General features: G+C 34.7%; 1 long non-coding RNA gene across 1 annotated transcript; it reads right to left on the reverse strand.

Moving 5' to 3' along the window:
- Positions 1–4,725: 4,725 nt before the first annotated feature.
- On the reverse strand, positions 4,726–5,321 carry LOC122181315. The gene is made up of 3 exons (XR_006179396.1): positions 5,275–5,321; positions 5,024–5,162; positions 4,726–4,849 (listed from the first exon to the last, which is right to left on the reverse strand). It is a non-coding gene; the product is annotated as an uncharacterized LOC122181315 (long non-coding RNA).
- Positions 5,322–12,534: the final 7,213 nt, after the last annotated feature.

Here is a 12,534-nt window from a genome sequence, read left to right on the forward strand (position 1 = left end):
TGACTAGTCATTCTAATGAGTAGTAAACAAATGCTTCTAAGCACTCTGAATCACTGTAGCAAGAGACAAATAGTCTCACAAAAGCCTTTTATAGCACACTTCAGAAAATAAGAAAGTCCAAAGGAAGTGAAAAGAAAACATGCCATGTTTCTTGAGCATTGTAACTGTTTTATTTTCACCTGGTTTGCTGCATTCAGGCATATAAAATGCTTGGTTTTATACCACTCTCTTTTTTTTTTACATACCATTGTCTATTCCCTCTTTTTCTCTCCCACATGATCATGCAAATATGACTTCTCTTTGAAACTGCATACATGGTGCTCCATACCTTACAGGACAGACAGCACCTTGCAATATGACTGATCTTGCCTAAGGAATGTAGCTTTGATATTTGCAAAACAGATTTTAATTTAAAACTTAGTGAAAAACTAAGAATAAGAAATCTTTATCAATAACATATGTTCCTGTGTGTTACCTCATTTGGACATCTAATGTAAGAATATGAGTGGGTAATAGGATAAAAATACATTAGCATCATACCTTCTTTTGTTTTACTTTTGTACACTCTTGCACATTCTTAACTTTACTGATATAAACATAAAGAAATAAAAGGGACTATTATCATGACTTAGATTATGTGCTAAACTGATTTACAAAATTAGAGCCCTAAAAAGCAAAGATTTAAAATACAAATGAGTAGACTCAGTCATCTCTGTTCTCTCCTTCTCTCCTCCTCATTTATTTGAATTCTCTTTACTCTTACAATACCCTTAAGTAACAGCATCCATAGCATATGCACATAATGCAAACCAAGGAGATAAGTTTTTTTCTTGCAAGTTTACTAATTCAAATGAGGGCTGAATTTAACATGTATGGAATTCCTGATAAACATATTTATGTTCTTCAACAGTGAAAACAGCATCGATAATGGTCTCTAACTGTTCACAGTGATATCTTCATTTAACAAAGAATGTAAAACCCTGTGAAATACATTTATTTGTTACTTTTATGAATGACTACAAAAATTTCTTTAATGGCACTTCAATTTCTTTAATGACACTGTCTTTGTAGGAGAGGTGCTCCAGCCCTTTGATCATCATCTAGATTGTTTCCAACAAGTCCATGCCCCCCCATGCTCACTCAATCACAGGAGTTGGAAAGTACTTCTACGGATCGTCAAGTCCAACCCTCCTGCAAAAACAGGTACCCTATGATAGGTCACGCAGGTCCAGCCAGGTCTTGAATATCTCCATAGAAGGAGACTCCAGAACCTCTCTGGGCAACCTGTTCCAGTGCTCTGTCACCCTAACTGTGAACAAGTTCTTCTGCATAGGAACTTCCTATGTTCAAGCTTTAGGCCATTACTCCTTGTCCTATTGCTACCATCAAGAAGAGTCTGGCCTCATCCATTTACCTCCCACCTCCCTTTAGATATTTATGAATATCTACCAGATCCCCTCTCAGTCTTCTTTTTCCCCAGGCTGAATAGACCCAGATTCCTTAGCCTTTCCTCATATGGGAGATGTTCCAAGCCTTAATCTTTGTGGCCCTCTGCTGGACTCCTTCATGGAGATCCCTGATTTTTTTGAACTGGGGAGCCCAGAACAGCATACAGGGGTCTAAATGTGGCCTCACTAGGGCACAGTAGAGGGGGAGGATCACCTTCCTGGACCTGCTGGCCATGCTCTTTTTAATGTACTGCAGGATACCATTGGCTTTCTTGGCCACAAAGGCACACTGCTGTCCCATGGCCAACCTGTTTTCCATTAGGATGCCCAGCTCCTTCTCCACAGAGCCCCTCTCCTTTAGATTAGGCTCCATCATCTGCATAAAACCAAAGCATCTAAGATACATAGACATCTAAGTAATGCCTTCTATATATTTCCATGAAAACTGTAACAGAGACAAAGAGCACAATAACGCTATTTAATAGAGCAAATTCTCAGCCACTAAATTGTTTTTCAACACAGTCACCACCATTAGCTATGTGTTTTTGCCAGTGATGAACAAAAGCCTGCCTGCCAGGCTTGTAAAGATCTGCATGAGCAGAGGTGACCCACTGTCACTGCCACTGCTGAAACACATCACCTACTGCCTCACTGTGCTCACATCCATTCTTTGGTCTCCATAAACACTCAGCGTGCATCAATGAATGTCAGTGGGTGCCATTTTTTCCACATGAAGAAATTCAGTGACACACCTCTTTTTCATACACACCTCCATGTCAGATGCCATTCCATCAGACTGCCCCTTTGCTGCCATCTATCACACTGCAACAAAATGTAAAATAATATATTAATTGTGCTTCAGGTATATTAATTCAGAACAACACGGGCCTAATATTGCTGTAACCATGTGGACAAAGGTAACATTTTAATAAGGTGTGAAGGATATCACTGAAGAGTTCAAATTAAGACACTCTGAGAGAGTAGGCCAGTTTATGAGGTTTAAATCACAGGAAAAATAGGGAATCCCATAGCAAAACAGTTACCATGTATTTGCATTAAACAACAACAAAAAAAATCATTCTAGTTAGGATATTTGTTCTGCAGTGTTCTTTCCTTGTACTTTTCCTTCACTCTGATATGAAAATTATATTCTTATAAATACTACAAAGAAATTAAACTTAATCATTCCATCTCCTCAAACCACGTTTCAGTAATATCTCTAAGGATTTAACTCACATACCCTGGATTATTCTGGGAGCCTTAAGTTGGCTTTATTACAATATCGGTTTATTTTTCTTGCTACCCATAAGCATATTATTTCAGAATTATTTAAGCAGGGAAATCTCACTGGATTTTGTGTTCTTTCTGTGCAAGTATCAAGAGATTCTTAAAATATTTTATCAGCTATAAAATCCATTATGACACATGCTAAATAATTTTCAGATGAATGCATTTCCCTTTATTCAATCTAGTTACCTCCTGAAGTTCAGCCTATATAGAAGTCTGAGCCACTGTGATTTTTCATCAGTCTGCAGTAATATGTTTAACTGTATGGAATTGTTTAAGCGAAACAGCAGACCTCCAACCAGACATTACTGTTTTAATAAGCCTGTTTCAACATCCTACAGACATGGTCTACAGAAGTACATTACAAGTTCTGAGGGGTGAGGTTCTAACAGGAAAGGACACAGGGGACGTGTATCTCTGCAGAGAGGCATATCCTGAAGCTGCTGTGGAGGAAGGATGAGTGGAAGGAAGGACTAGGTCTACAGTTGAAGTTAGAAGCACTGAAAGTTGGAAGGTAGAGGTCCAGTGAATGACAACAGTACTAAATAGGAGGCAAATCCCAGCTCTGGCAGCAAACACCTGTCAAGCTTTAAAGAACAACTACATGAAAGAAGCAAAGGCAACAGGTTGAATGGCAACTGTGCAGCTTTTTATTGCAGATCCCTGCCCTTCCTGACTAGAATCTGCTCACTGCTGTGCCTTTCTTCACCTAGGCCTGTCCCCACTGCTTCTTCCTGGCAGTGTTCCCAGCAGAGAACCCAAAGCCTCAAGGATACATACTCTGCTGCTCTTCAGGAAAGTCCTATATTTTAGACTAGCCATTACAAAGCACTTTAGCAGAAATCTTTTATTTATTCCTGCAAGAATCAGAGCACAAATATAAAAAATAAAGTGTGACATCAGATTTATTTAAGGGAATTCTCAGCCATCCATCTGCAGATATATAGACTGCAAAATATTCTGTTGCAAAATATTCTGCCTTTTCTTTGAGTTGTTACATAAAAACAGAAAATTATTTCACTAGTGCAAATTCTCAAAATGTTTTTCTATTATTTATAAATGGTCTAATATGGCAGAATTTTGCCATTCTTAAACACAGCTGTAATGAAATAAGCTGAAACTTAACAAATGTGACTGGGTAGTTTCTCCAGAATTACTAGTTTTACAGGCTCTACCAAAGCAGATTTGTACACTGAACTGAACAGTCATTTTGCTATACTGTGCAGTAATATAAACAAAGACGAAAATGTCTGGAAAATACAACAGTTACTCACGTCCAGCATGCATTAAAAGTGCAAGCTTACTTATACACCTTACAGCTTCCTTAAGTGATAATGTTTTCCCTTCCATCCATTCCCCAGTTTTTCTATCTACTCATTTACAGTTCTGTACAAAAGGAAAACAGAATGAACTTCTTGTTCTACTCTATCAGACAGATTTTTCTCTATATATAGGGATGTACCTAACACTCTTTCCTACCAGCTTTATTTAACCTAATTCTTTTCTAGGTGAGGCTCTACAATGACACTAATAAAAGTTCAATATGCTTCCAGTTAATACCTTTCCTAACTATGGACCTACAATATTAAATCTATAGCAATTTTCTACAGGCAGAGTCACAGCATTTTAAGGTCAGATTATATTTTAAAACAAAGCATACTTCTATAGATAATATTTTCCTTATCAGTTTTTCTAATATTCATCTATTTCTAGTCACAAGTAGTGATAATGGCAAGTAATAATTTTATCGCTGGTATGGCTAATGTATATTTTGGTTCTCAAGCTATCGTACACATAAATTTTCTCCTATTTCTTAGCATAAAATGCCAATGACCTTAGTTTAACTTAGAAGTGTAAAAAGAGCTAATTTAGCTAAAAGAATAGTAAGTCTGATTACCTAGCCTTGCAATGAAATTTCATTGCAAGTGAGATATTTCAGATAACAATCAGCCAGTTGTACTTGCCTTTTTCCTTGGCCTAGAAGCAATACAGTTGAGCTCACCCAGTCAATCACTTCTGATTTCCACAATTTTGTTGTAGCTTTTTTTTTTTTATTTGCTTTTTGTTCTTTCTCCAGAGGGATGTTTAAATAAGATATCTAAATGAATTTTTGCCTAAAAAAACAAGTATGTGCATTAACAGAACTGACTTTGAGTCTTATACCTAAGAATAATTATAGAAATCATTTTATCTGTCATGTGAAGGACCCAGAATAAAATTAACTGTCACTAAGCATTGTGTCATGTCACCAAACATGTGCACATACATTTTGTATAGGGAATACATACTTCAGCTGTTCACTTGCTCTTCATCAGGCACACAGTCTAAGGTGGCAGATTTCCTTAGGAATGTGTTATTATTACATTTCCCATTTGAGCCTTTTCCATTAAAAGCTTTTCCTGTATCACAGAGGAAGTTCTGTTATTCCTGAAACAAAGTCACACCAAATTGTTTTTAGAAGAAGAAGAGAGGAAAAAGAGAGCTGTGGTGAATGGTGTAAGAGGCAATGTAATGTATGTTTTCAGAATCTTTTGCTTACTTTGTATCTCAGAATCCCTTGAGGTTTGCATTGTTCTGTTTCCTATAGCCCAGCACCAGGTTTTTGTGTCATAAGCAGGACTACAACTCCTTTTGGAATGTTGGGAAGATGCAGTGTGAGCTTCTTCCACTCAGGTACCTTCTAGAAGCAAGAGGTGAAAAAAAAATTAAAACAAAAAGGCAAGAATACATGGGCTCTCTGTAAAAGTCTGGGAGATTTTACCTTATGTTACAGACCAGATGAAAATATTCATAGAAAGCACACAAAATTCAGGCTTATTAAATTATTATTAATAGCTAAAAATTATCCTTTTTTCAGTTTAATTCATTTATGTAATTACATACACAAATGTGTGAGCATACATATAAAATATATATTACTCTCACTCTGTAGCTCATAAAACCACTGCATAAAATATTTTCATTATCAAATAGCAGACTAGCTACTATGCAAGTTCCTAGTTTCTATGCAAGTAGGTACAGCAGTTTTAGGTGAGCCACAAAAAGCTTGAATGTAATTTTAGTTCCTCAGAAGAAAAAAAATACAGTTTTTCTTCGATTTTAATGAAATTCAAGTTTAAAAATGCACTAGAAACAGGAAAAAAATGATAAATTAACAACAACAAAATTTAGCACCTTGTACATAATTAGCAATGTATGGTAAGTAAAGCTTACTTCAAGAGAACCTGAACTTATCTAACCAATGACATCTCTACAAAAGGTCCCAAAGCTAGCCCTCTTTTTCAAATTTCTGAAATTCCCTTCACTTAATAAAACCAAAACTCATAATTTTTACTTATTAACTTACACTAACAAGCATGTCTTGCTTTAAAGTTGGGGTCATTACAGTTATAATCTTTTGTTCTCTAGTAGTTGAACAGATACAAAATGCTTTCATAAAGTCTGTAAATTCTTTTCATTTTGTTTTAATTTATTTACCTTTTTTATTATTATTATTTTGGGAAATACTCAGGACTGCAACACTGACGAAAACATTCAAATTTCACTACTTATGTTTTTTTAAATTCCTTTATGAGAGAATTTTGTGATAACCCAGTCTTCCCTCAAAAAATAAAACAGTTCCAAAATAGGTAGTGACATAATAGAATTCTTACACTAAATTACTGTCATGTCCTGGGTTAATAATATTGAAGAATTAGAAAAGCACTTAAGTAAAATCCTCTCTTTGTTTATCTCTTGCTATTCCAGAGTGAAAAAATAATCTGAGGACTTTTGCAGTCCCATCCCACATCTCCGTATTAGTTATTCACCTCCTTACTGAGCAATATAGGAATAATGAAATAAGCAGCAAGGGCAAAAGCAACTGCTACTAAGCAAAGAAGGAATGAGACATTTCAGAATAGAATATTTGAGAATTTTAGAACTGCTCATTTTCCCCCATGTGTCTCTCATTGTTTTCTTGAAGCTGATACAGTTCATTTTCCCACTGTGTGATGATGATTAACATGAGACATCAAAGTTACATTTTAACTCTATTTGAATAATAACATTTCAGACGATAGATTAAAAATTTTACTAGAAAGCAAAATTGTTCAATCCAAAGTACCCTAATTTATCAGTGAAGAGTGAATAACTTCTTTAGTATTGCTCTAGGTGTGCACTAAGGAAATTCAGCATCTTGAAAATGGCTTAAGATAACCAACTGCTGTTAACAACAGTAGCAGAATGATGCCATAGCAACCCCTGTTACAAATCCCTGAAGGAAATAGCAGCTATTGCCCTGTAGCTATACTCAATATACATTTAATATGATTTTTCATAAAAATCTTTTATACCTCGGCATCACAAAGTCAAACTGTATCATCATTACCTATGTAAGTTCAGCACAATACACTCTAATCTCAGCATATGTAGGAAAATAAATTGTTCACACATTTCACATAGGAAAAAATGTAGCTGCTCTTAGCAGTGACCTTTCATTTCTTCAGTGAGATACTCTACTTCCTGCTGCGCAGTGACTTACTGTACTTTATCATCTGTTATGTTCTTTAGCATAAAGAGAACTTTTAAGTTCATTTTATGGTTCACACAGAATAGAGTGGAAACATTTTTAGCCATTTAGCCTTTGCAATTTTTTCATGCTCTTCCAGTTATAGATGCTTTGCCTTTTAGTGGGTTTGCTCGTTTCACTGAATTGTATAGGGAAATAGAAAAAAATAGTCAATAATTTATTTGATATAAATTCTTTTGACATAATCCAGTCATTTGCCTTTGCTTTATCAGGACCCAGAACAATTCATTAGAATTGAAAGATTATTAATGTAATGGAAAAATACGTTATTTTTTAACTGAAAATTAAAATAATTAAAAATAACGTAATGAAATTTAATGTGGGCCTCCTTAACTTAGAGGCTGATATAGAGGGCTAAGGCTACAGCTGTAGTAAAAACATTATCCAATTTTTGGACTATGTTATAAAGAATTTAATCCAAAATACATAATTTTAAATACATATGTTGCCTCCTTTTAAATAAACATAGAGTATAAGCAGCATTCATTTGAATACTTTGCTTAATAGACCAAGATAAGCTGATTTATAAAGGCATTCAAGTGTTTAGAGTTTTAAGTGTGGCTTTGTGTCTCCCACTGGCAGTCCAGTCCATATCTATGGAAACAAAGACCTGGCTCTAAGTCCTTGTTTTGTCAACCTGTACTTTCACCTCACTCGTCAGGCAAATAGTTACAGTTTGAGGAGTACTCACATGAATAAGGCATACAGGATTACACCTGTGCCTTTGACCACACTATATAAGTCTCTGAACATGCAGTTAGAAATTCCGTAAATAAAACTCTTGAAAAGTTCAATGGAAAAAATCAGAAAGATTATGAAATTCCAGTGTTAGGTATACTCAAGCTACAGAGGAAAATTTAAGGAACGAGCACTTGAATTTCAAAATAAACCACTAAATTATATATGTAGGTATTATATATATGGGTAGTACTATGAGACTATCTACATCCAAGTCCAAAATTAATACAATGACAATACATTGCTCAGCCTCTGGTCACCTTGAAATCTGGAGCTGGTTCTCTGACAGCGGAGAAGTGCAACTTGTTTTGACTTTGGAACTGACTTTAGAACTTATCTTTGCCAGTCTCTGGCTTGGTCTGAATGTTCCTACAGCTCTTTACCTTCTTTATTTTTTATTTTAAATCATAACGGAATTTCCATAAGAGGCAGTTAGCTTAGGCTATCTTTGGATACAGTTTATTTCCCAAAGAACTAATAAAAATAATAAAATTTTGTTTCTCTTTATGTACTGAAGAGTTCCTAGTTCCACAAACTGATCCCAATGTGAGTGTGACATCTCTCTAACCCCATTAACTTTGTTTTATGAAGTCATATCAGTTACACTGCTGTAGCATGATTCCTCAAAGGGTCATTTCCATGTAAGGAAAGTTCAGTACTTGACTTTTACACAGAGGCAACACCAAATAACAGGGATGCCACGGCTAGAGGAGTTCTTCAATGTTGTAAGAACATGAATCTGCTATTGGAACCCTTAGCCCACTTTAACAGACAGTTTGCAAAGTGAGAATATGCGCTACACATACCATAGGTCTGTTTTTTTTTTTTAATTAATATTTTTAGCTGAGGGGTTTTCTCCTAGTTTATCAGCCTTAATCAAGCATGGCACTGGATCTCCTCTCACAGGCCACTTGCATAGATTCTATGTACAATCTGAGAGGAAAGCATGAGACTAGAAGTCTTTCCACACTACAGAAGGTAAGTAGGCAAGCAATTTATGCTAGATAATAAACTTCTTATTGCTTAGCTGTTCACTAACTATTCTGAATTTGTTCATTACTGTACAGCTGATACAGAACCCTCAGTAACTGCTTAGCTTTCAGCATACTGCCTGTGGCCTCTTCCCAGTTTCCTTAAATCTCTTCTCTGTGCTCAAAAGAACCAAAGTGCAGAAGAAACTTATGTCTTTATTTCACATTCTTCCATTCACTGATGTGAAACTAAAGTCAGTGCTTATTTTCTACTTCTAAAATACACATAATACCAAATGCTTTAAAGGAATGTAAGGTGGTTTAATTGCAACATGCTATAAAATCTCTGAAAAATGCTGCAGAAAAGGAAAGGATTATTATTGTGCTATCTATATACAAAAATATATTTCTAAAAATTATCACAAAGATGCATGCTTATACTTCCTTGTAGAATGGTTACAAATTCCTAAAGCATGATAATCAACTCAAAAAGCAAGCTATGAGCAAAATTGAGATATTTATAATAAACAACTATCTTTTTTTTTCCACTCTTTAGGTAGAGACCGACCACGTAAGATAAATATTTAAACAGAAACCATCTAAAGAGAAATTCTCTTCCAGTCAGGCAATTCAACTCCAAATGGTACCTTAAGCACTGATTTATTTATTCATAAGCACTGCATTTATTAGTTTTTGTTTTCATAGACACTGTATGTTTTCTGCAGGAAGTTGGCGTGATGTGAAAATTTTCTATGTAAAAACAATAGCGAACTAATTTAAGGGAAGAATTGGTCAACTTCAGAATTTAGTATCCATCACTGTAGATAAAACAGATATCTAGAAAAAGATTGAATTACTTCTTCCAATCTACCCAGAACTGCTTGGAAAAGTAAGGTGCTTTTAGAGAACTACCATCAGCATCCACTTGGTAAAGCAGCAATTTTACCCTCAAATCTCCTTTTTAGTATTCTTTTGGGTAAGAACACTAATTGCATAACTTTTTTAATAAAGAGTTTTACATCGTGTGCTCCTTTTTTGATCTAAACATTACCAATTATGTTTCATTCAATCAAGAAGTCTATATAGCTCTAGTGATGAGAAGCATTGGGCAGCCTCTCGCCTCCATAAGAATAAATAAATAACTGAGCTTTTCAGAGTTTAAAGATTTACCGAATGCAATTTCTTATAAAGAACACCATGTGCTTTTAAAATCAGACACTGAAGCTTATGGATTAAATTGGATAGTCCTGTTTATAAAAACAAAAATAAAAACCTCTAACTTACAATTTATTTTATTCTTTTTTAATCTTAAATTTATTATCTAAATTATTTTTCTAAAAGACTGTTTTTACATTTTACATAGGAAATATTTCAAAGAACTAATTAAATAACTCAGGAACATTTTCTGTTTTCAAAGTCATTAATTACCATTTACTTTATGTACTGGCCTTGTAGCATCACATCTTGGCAAGAATATTTATTCAGTTTTCATTAAAGTCATGAGAAAGAGTCATTGATTTTACTGGGAAGTGGATTAAGCTCTAATAAAAGTTGATCAGAAGGGTTTTTTTCTTCAGGTATGAAGGAATAGATGGTTCTTTTTACCCTATGCAAATAATGAAATCTCTGCCACATCACCCTTGCTGTGACCCAAGAAATTACATTCTGCCCTGAATATTTTGAGTATTCTTTCTCAGTAATGGAACACTTAAATACTTAATTTTTCTGTTTATTCTGATCCCTTTCGGTTTGCTTAAATTAAATAACAGATGTGCTCTTAAAGTAGTGGCACAATGCATTTTTAAGAAAAAAAAAACCCAATCCATTGACTGCAGTTTTTTGGCCTATTTTTTTGTGGGGCTTTCTGTTTTTGATCTTCTTTTTTAAAAATAAAAATGAATTACATTTTCATAAAAAGAAAAGCAAATTTAAGAAGTATCTGGCAGTAAAACTGCAAAATATTTTTCTTTCTGCATACCTGTTGTGTTAACATTACATCTCGTATTAAGAATGACTACTGAATAAGAAAGTTTTGCTACTGTTTACACATATGTTGAACCTGCTGCAATGAAAGCAGTTGTAGAGGGCACATGTTGAGTACAGTCATGAAGTACATACTTTTATGAGTACAACCAAATTAATTTTTTCTAAGAATTGACAGAAGTGACAAATGCAGAAGTGACAGCAGAAAGATTTGCAAATGCAGTATTTTTAAATACCCGTTGTAACTAAGCTTATGACCATTCCTGTAAGTTACTATTATACAAAGAAAAAAACACAAATCAGAAAATGATGCAGAGACAAACAGAACACTGATCATTTCAAGATAGTAAGCGTCCATAATTTTTTTTAATATATTAATATGTAACGTGGAAAGGATAGAAGAGCATCCATAAATAAGACTGGCTTTAAAGGTACACAGGAAAACGTAAAGCAAAATAATTCATGCAAGTAATGCAAGTAATCAGAAATATCATACTTGTCTTTAAACTATGATCTTTTAAAACTGCATTGACACGTGCAAAATGGAAAAAAATACCTCAAGAACATGACAAAATTAGTCATAGTTTGGGGATAATTCCAACGTAATTATTGTCTAATGACACTATCCAATGTCTACAAGGGAAATGAGTCATTGTATATGGAACTGTTTAAAAAATGAAGCATCCTAAGTAAATCAAATTGCAAGTCATTCCTGTAGTAATGCAGAATGCAAGTCACTTCTGCAATGAACTTCATGAGGCATTCACTAAAGCAAACTTACCTGTGGAGTTCACAGTCTGCTGTGACCTTACAGGCTGAAATATTTTAGTTTCTAAGGAGAGATCATATAGAATTTTCAGAGGACTAAAAGCTATATCCTCAGAGGGTAGTTATGCACTGGAACAGGCTGCCCAGAGACGTAGATGCCTCGTCTCTGAAGGCATTCAAGGCCAGGTTGGATGTAGTCTTGGGCAGCCTGGTCTAGTGTTGGCAATCCTGCTGCAGCAGGGGATGGAAACATGATGATCTTAGATGTCCTTTTCAACCCAGGCCATTCTATGATTCTGTGATTCTATATCTATAGTGTTTGTTTATAGAACAGGTCTCATTTTCTACAGCAACCTAACCTCAAAGAAATAGTTGCCAAAATACTAGTAAATGAAACATAGAAAATGAAGGACTGAAAGTCTATCTTAGATGTCAATGATCAGTATGTGTTTAGTAAAATTTGTCTGTAGAAAAGTTGTCTCAAAAACCACCACGTTACACAGATCGAATTAAACAGTTTGTTGTCTAATCTGAAAAATCTAATGCTTAAATTACCTATGAACAATTATCCTGCATAATCTCAGGGGAATAGTAATTATGGATACAAAGTCTTCCATCTCAATTACACTAAATACAGAAGCAGCAAGTAGTGAATAACTTGCCACAAACAAAAAATATACAATCATTAAGGAAAAAAGACAAAATTAAAAAATAAGAGACGTATCTAATCAAGATTCAGCAGCATTCAAAGTCTGAATGCGTAACTCAA

This window comes from Lagopus leucura, unplaced genomic scaffold (assembly GCF_019238085.1).
Source record: "Lagopus leucura isolate 7727_CA_CO unplaced genomic scaffold, USGS_WTPT01 Super-Scaffold_100009, whole genome shotgun sequence".
NCBI lineage: Eukaryota > Metazoa > Chordata > Aves > Galliformes > Phasianidae > Lagopus > Lagopus leucura.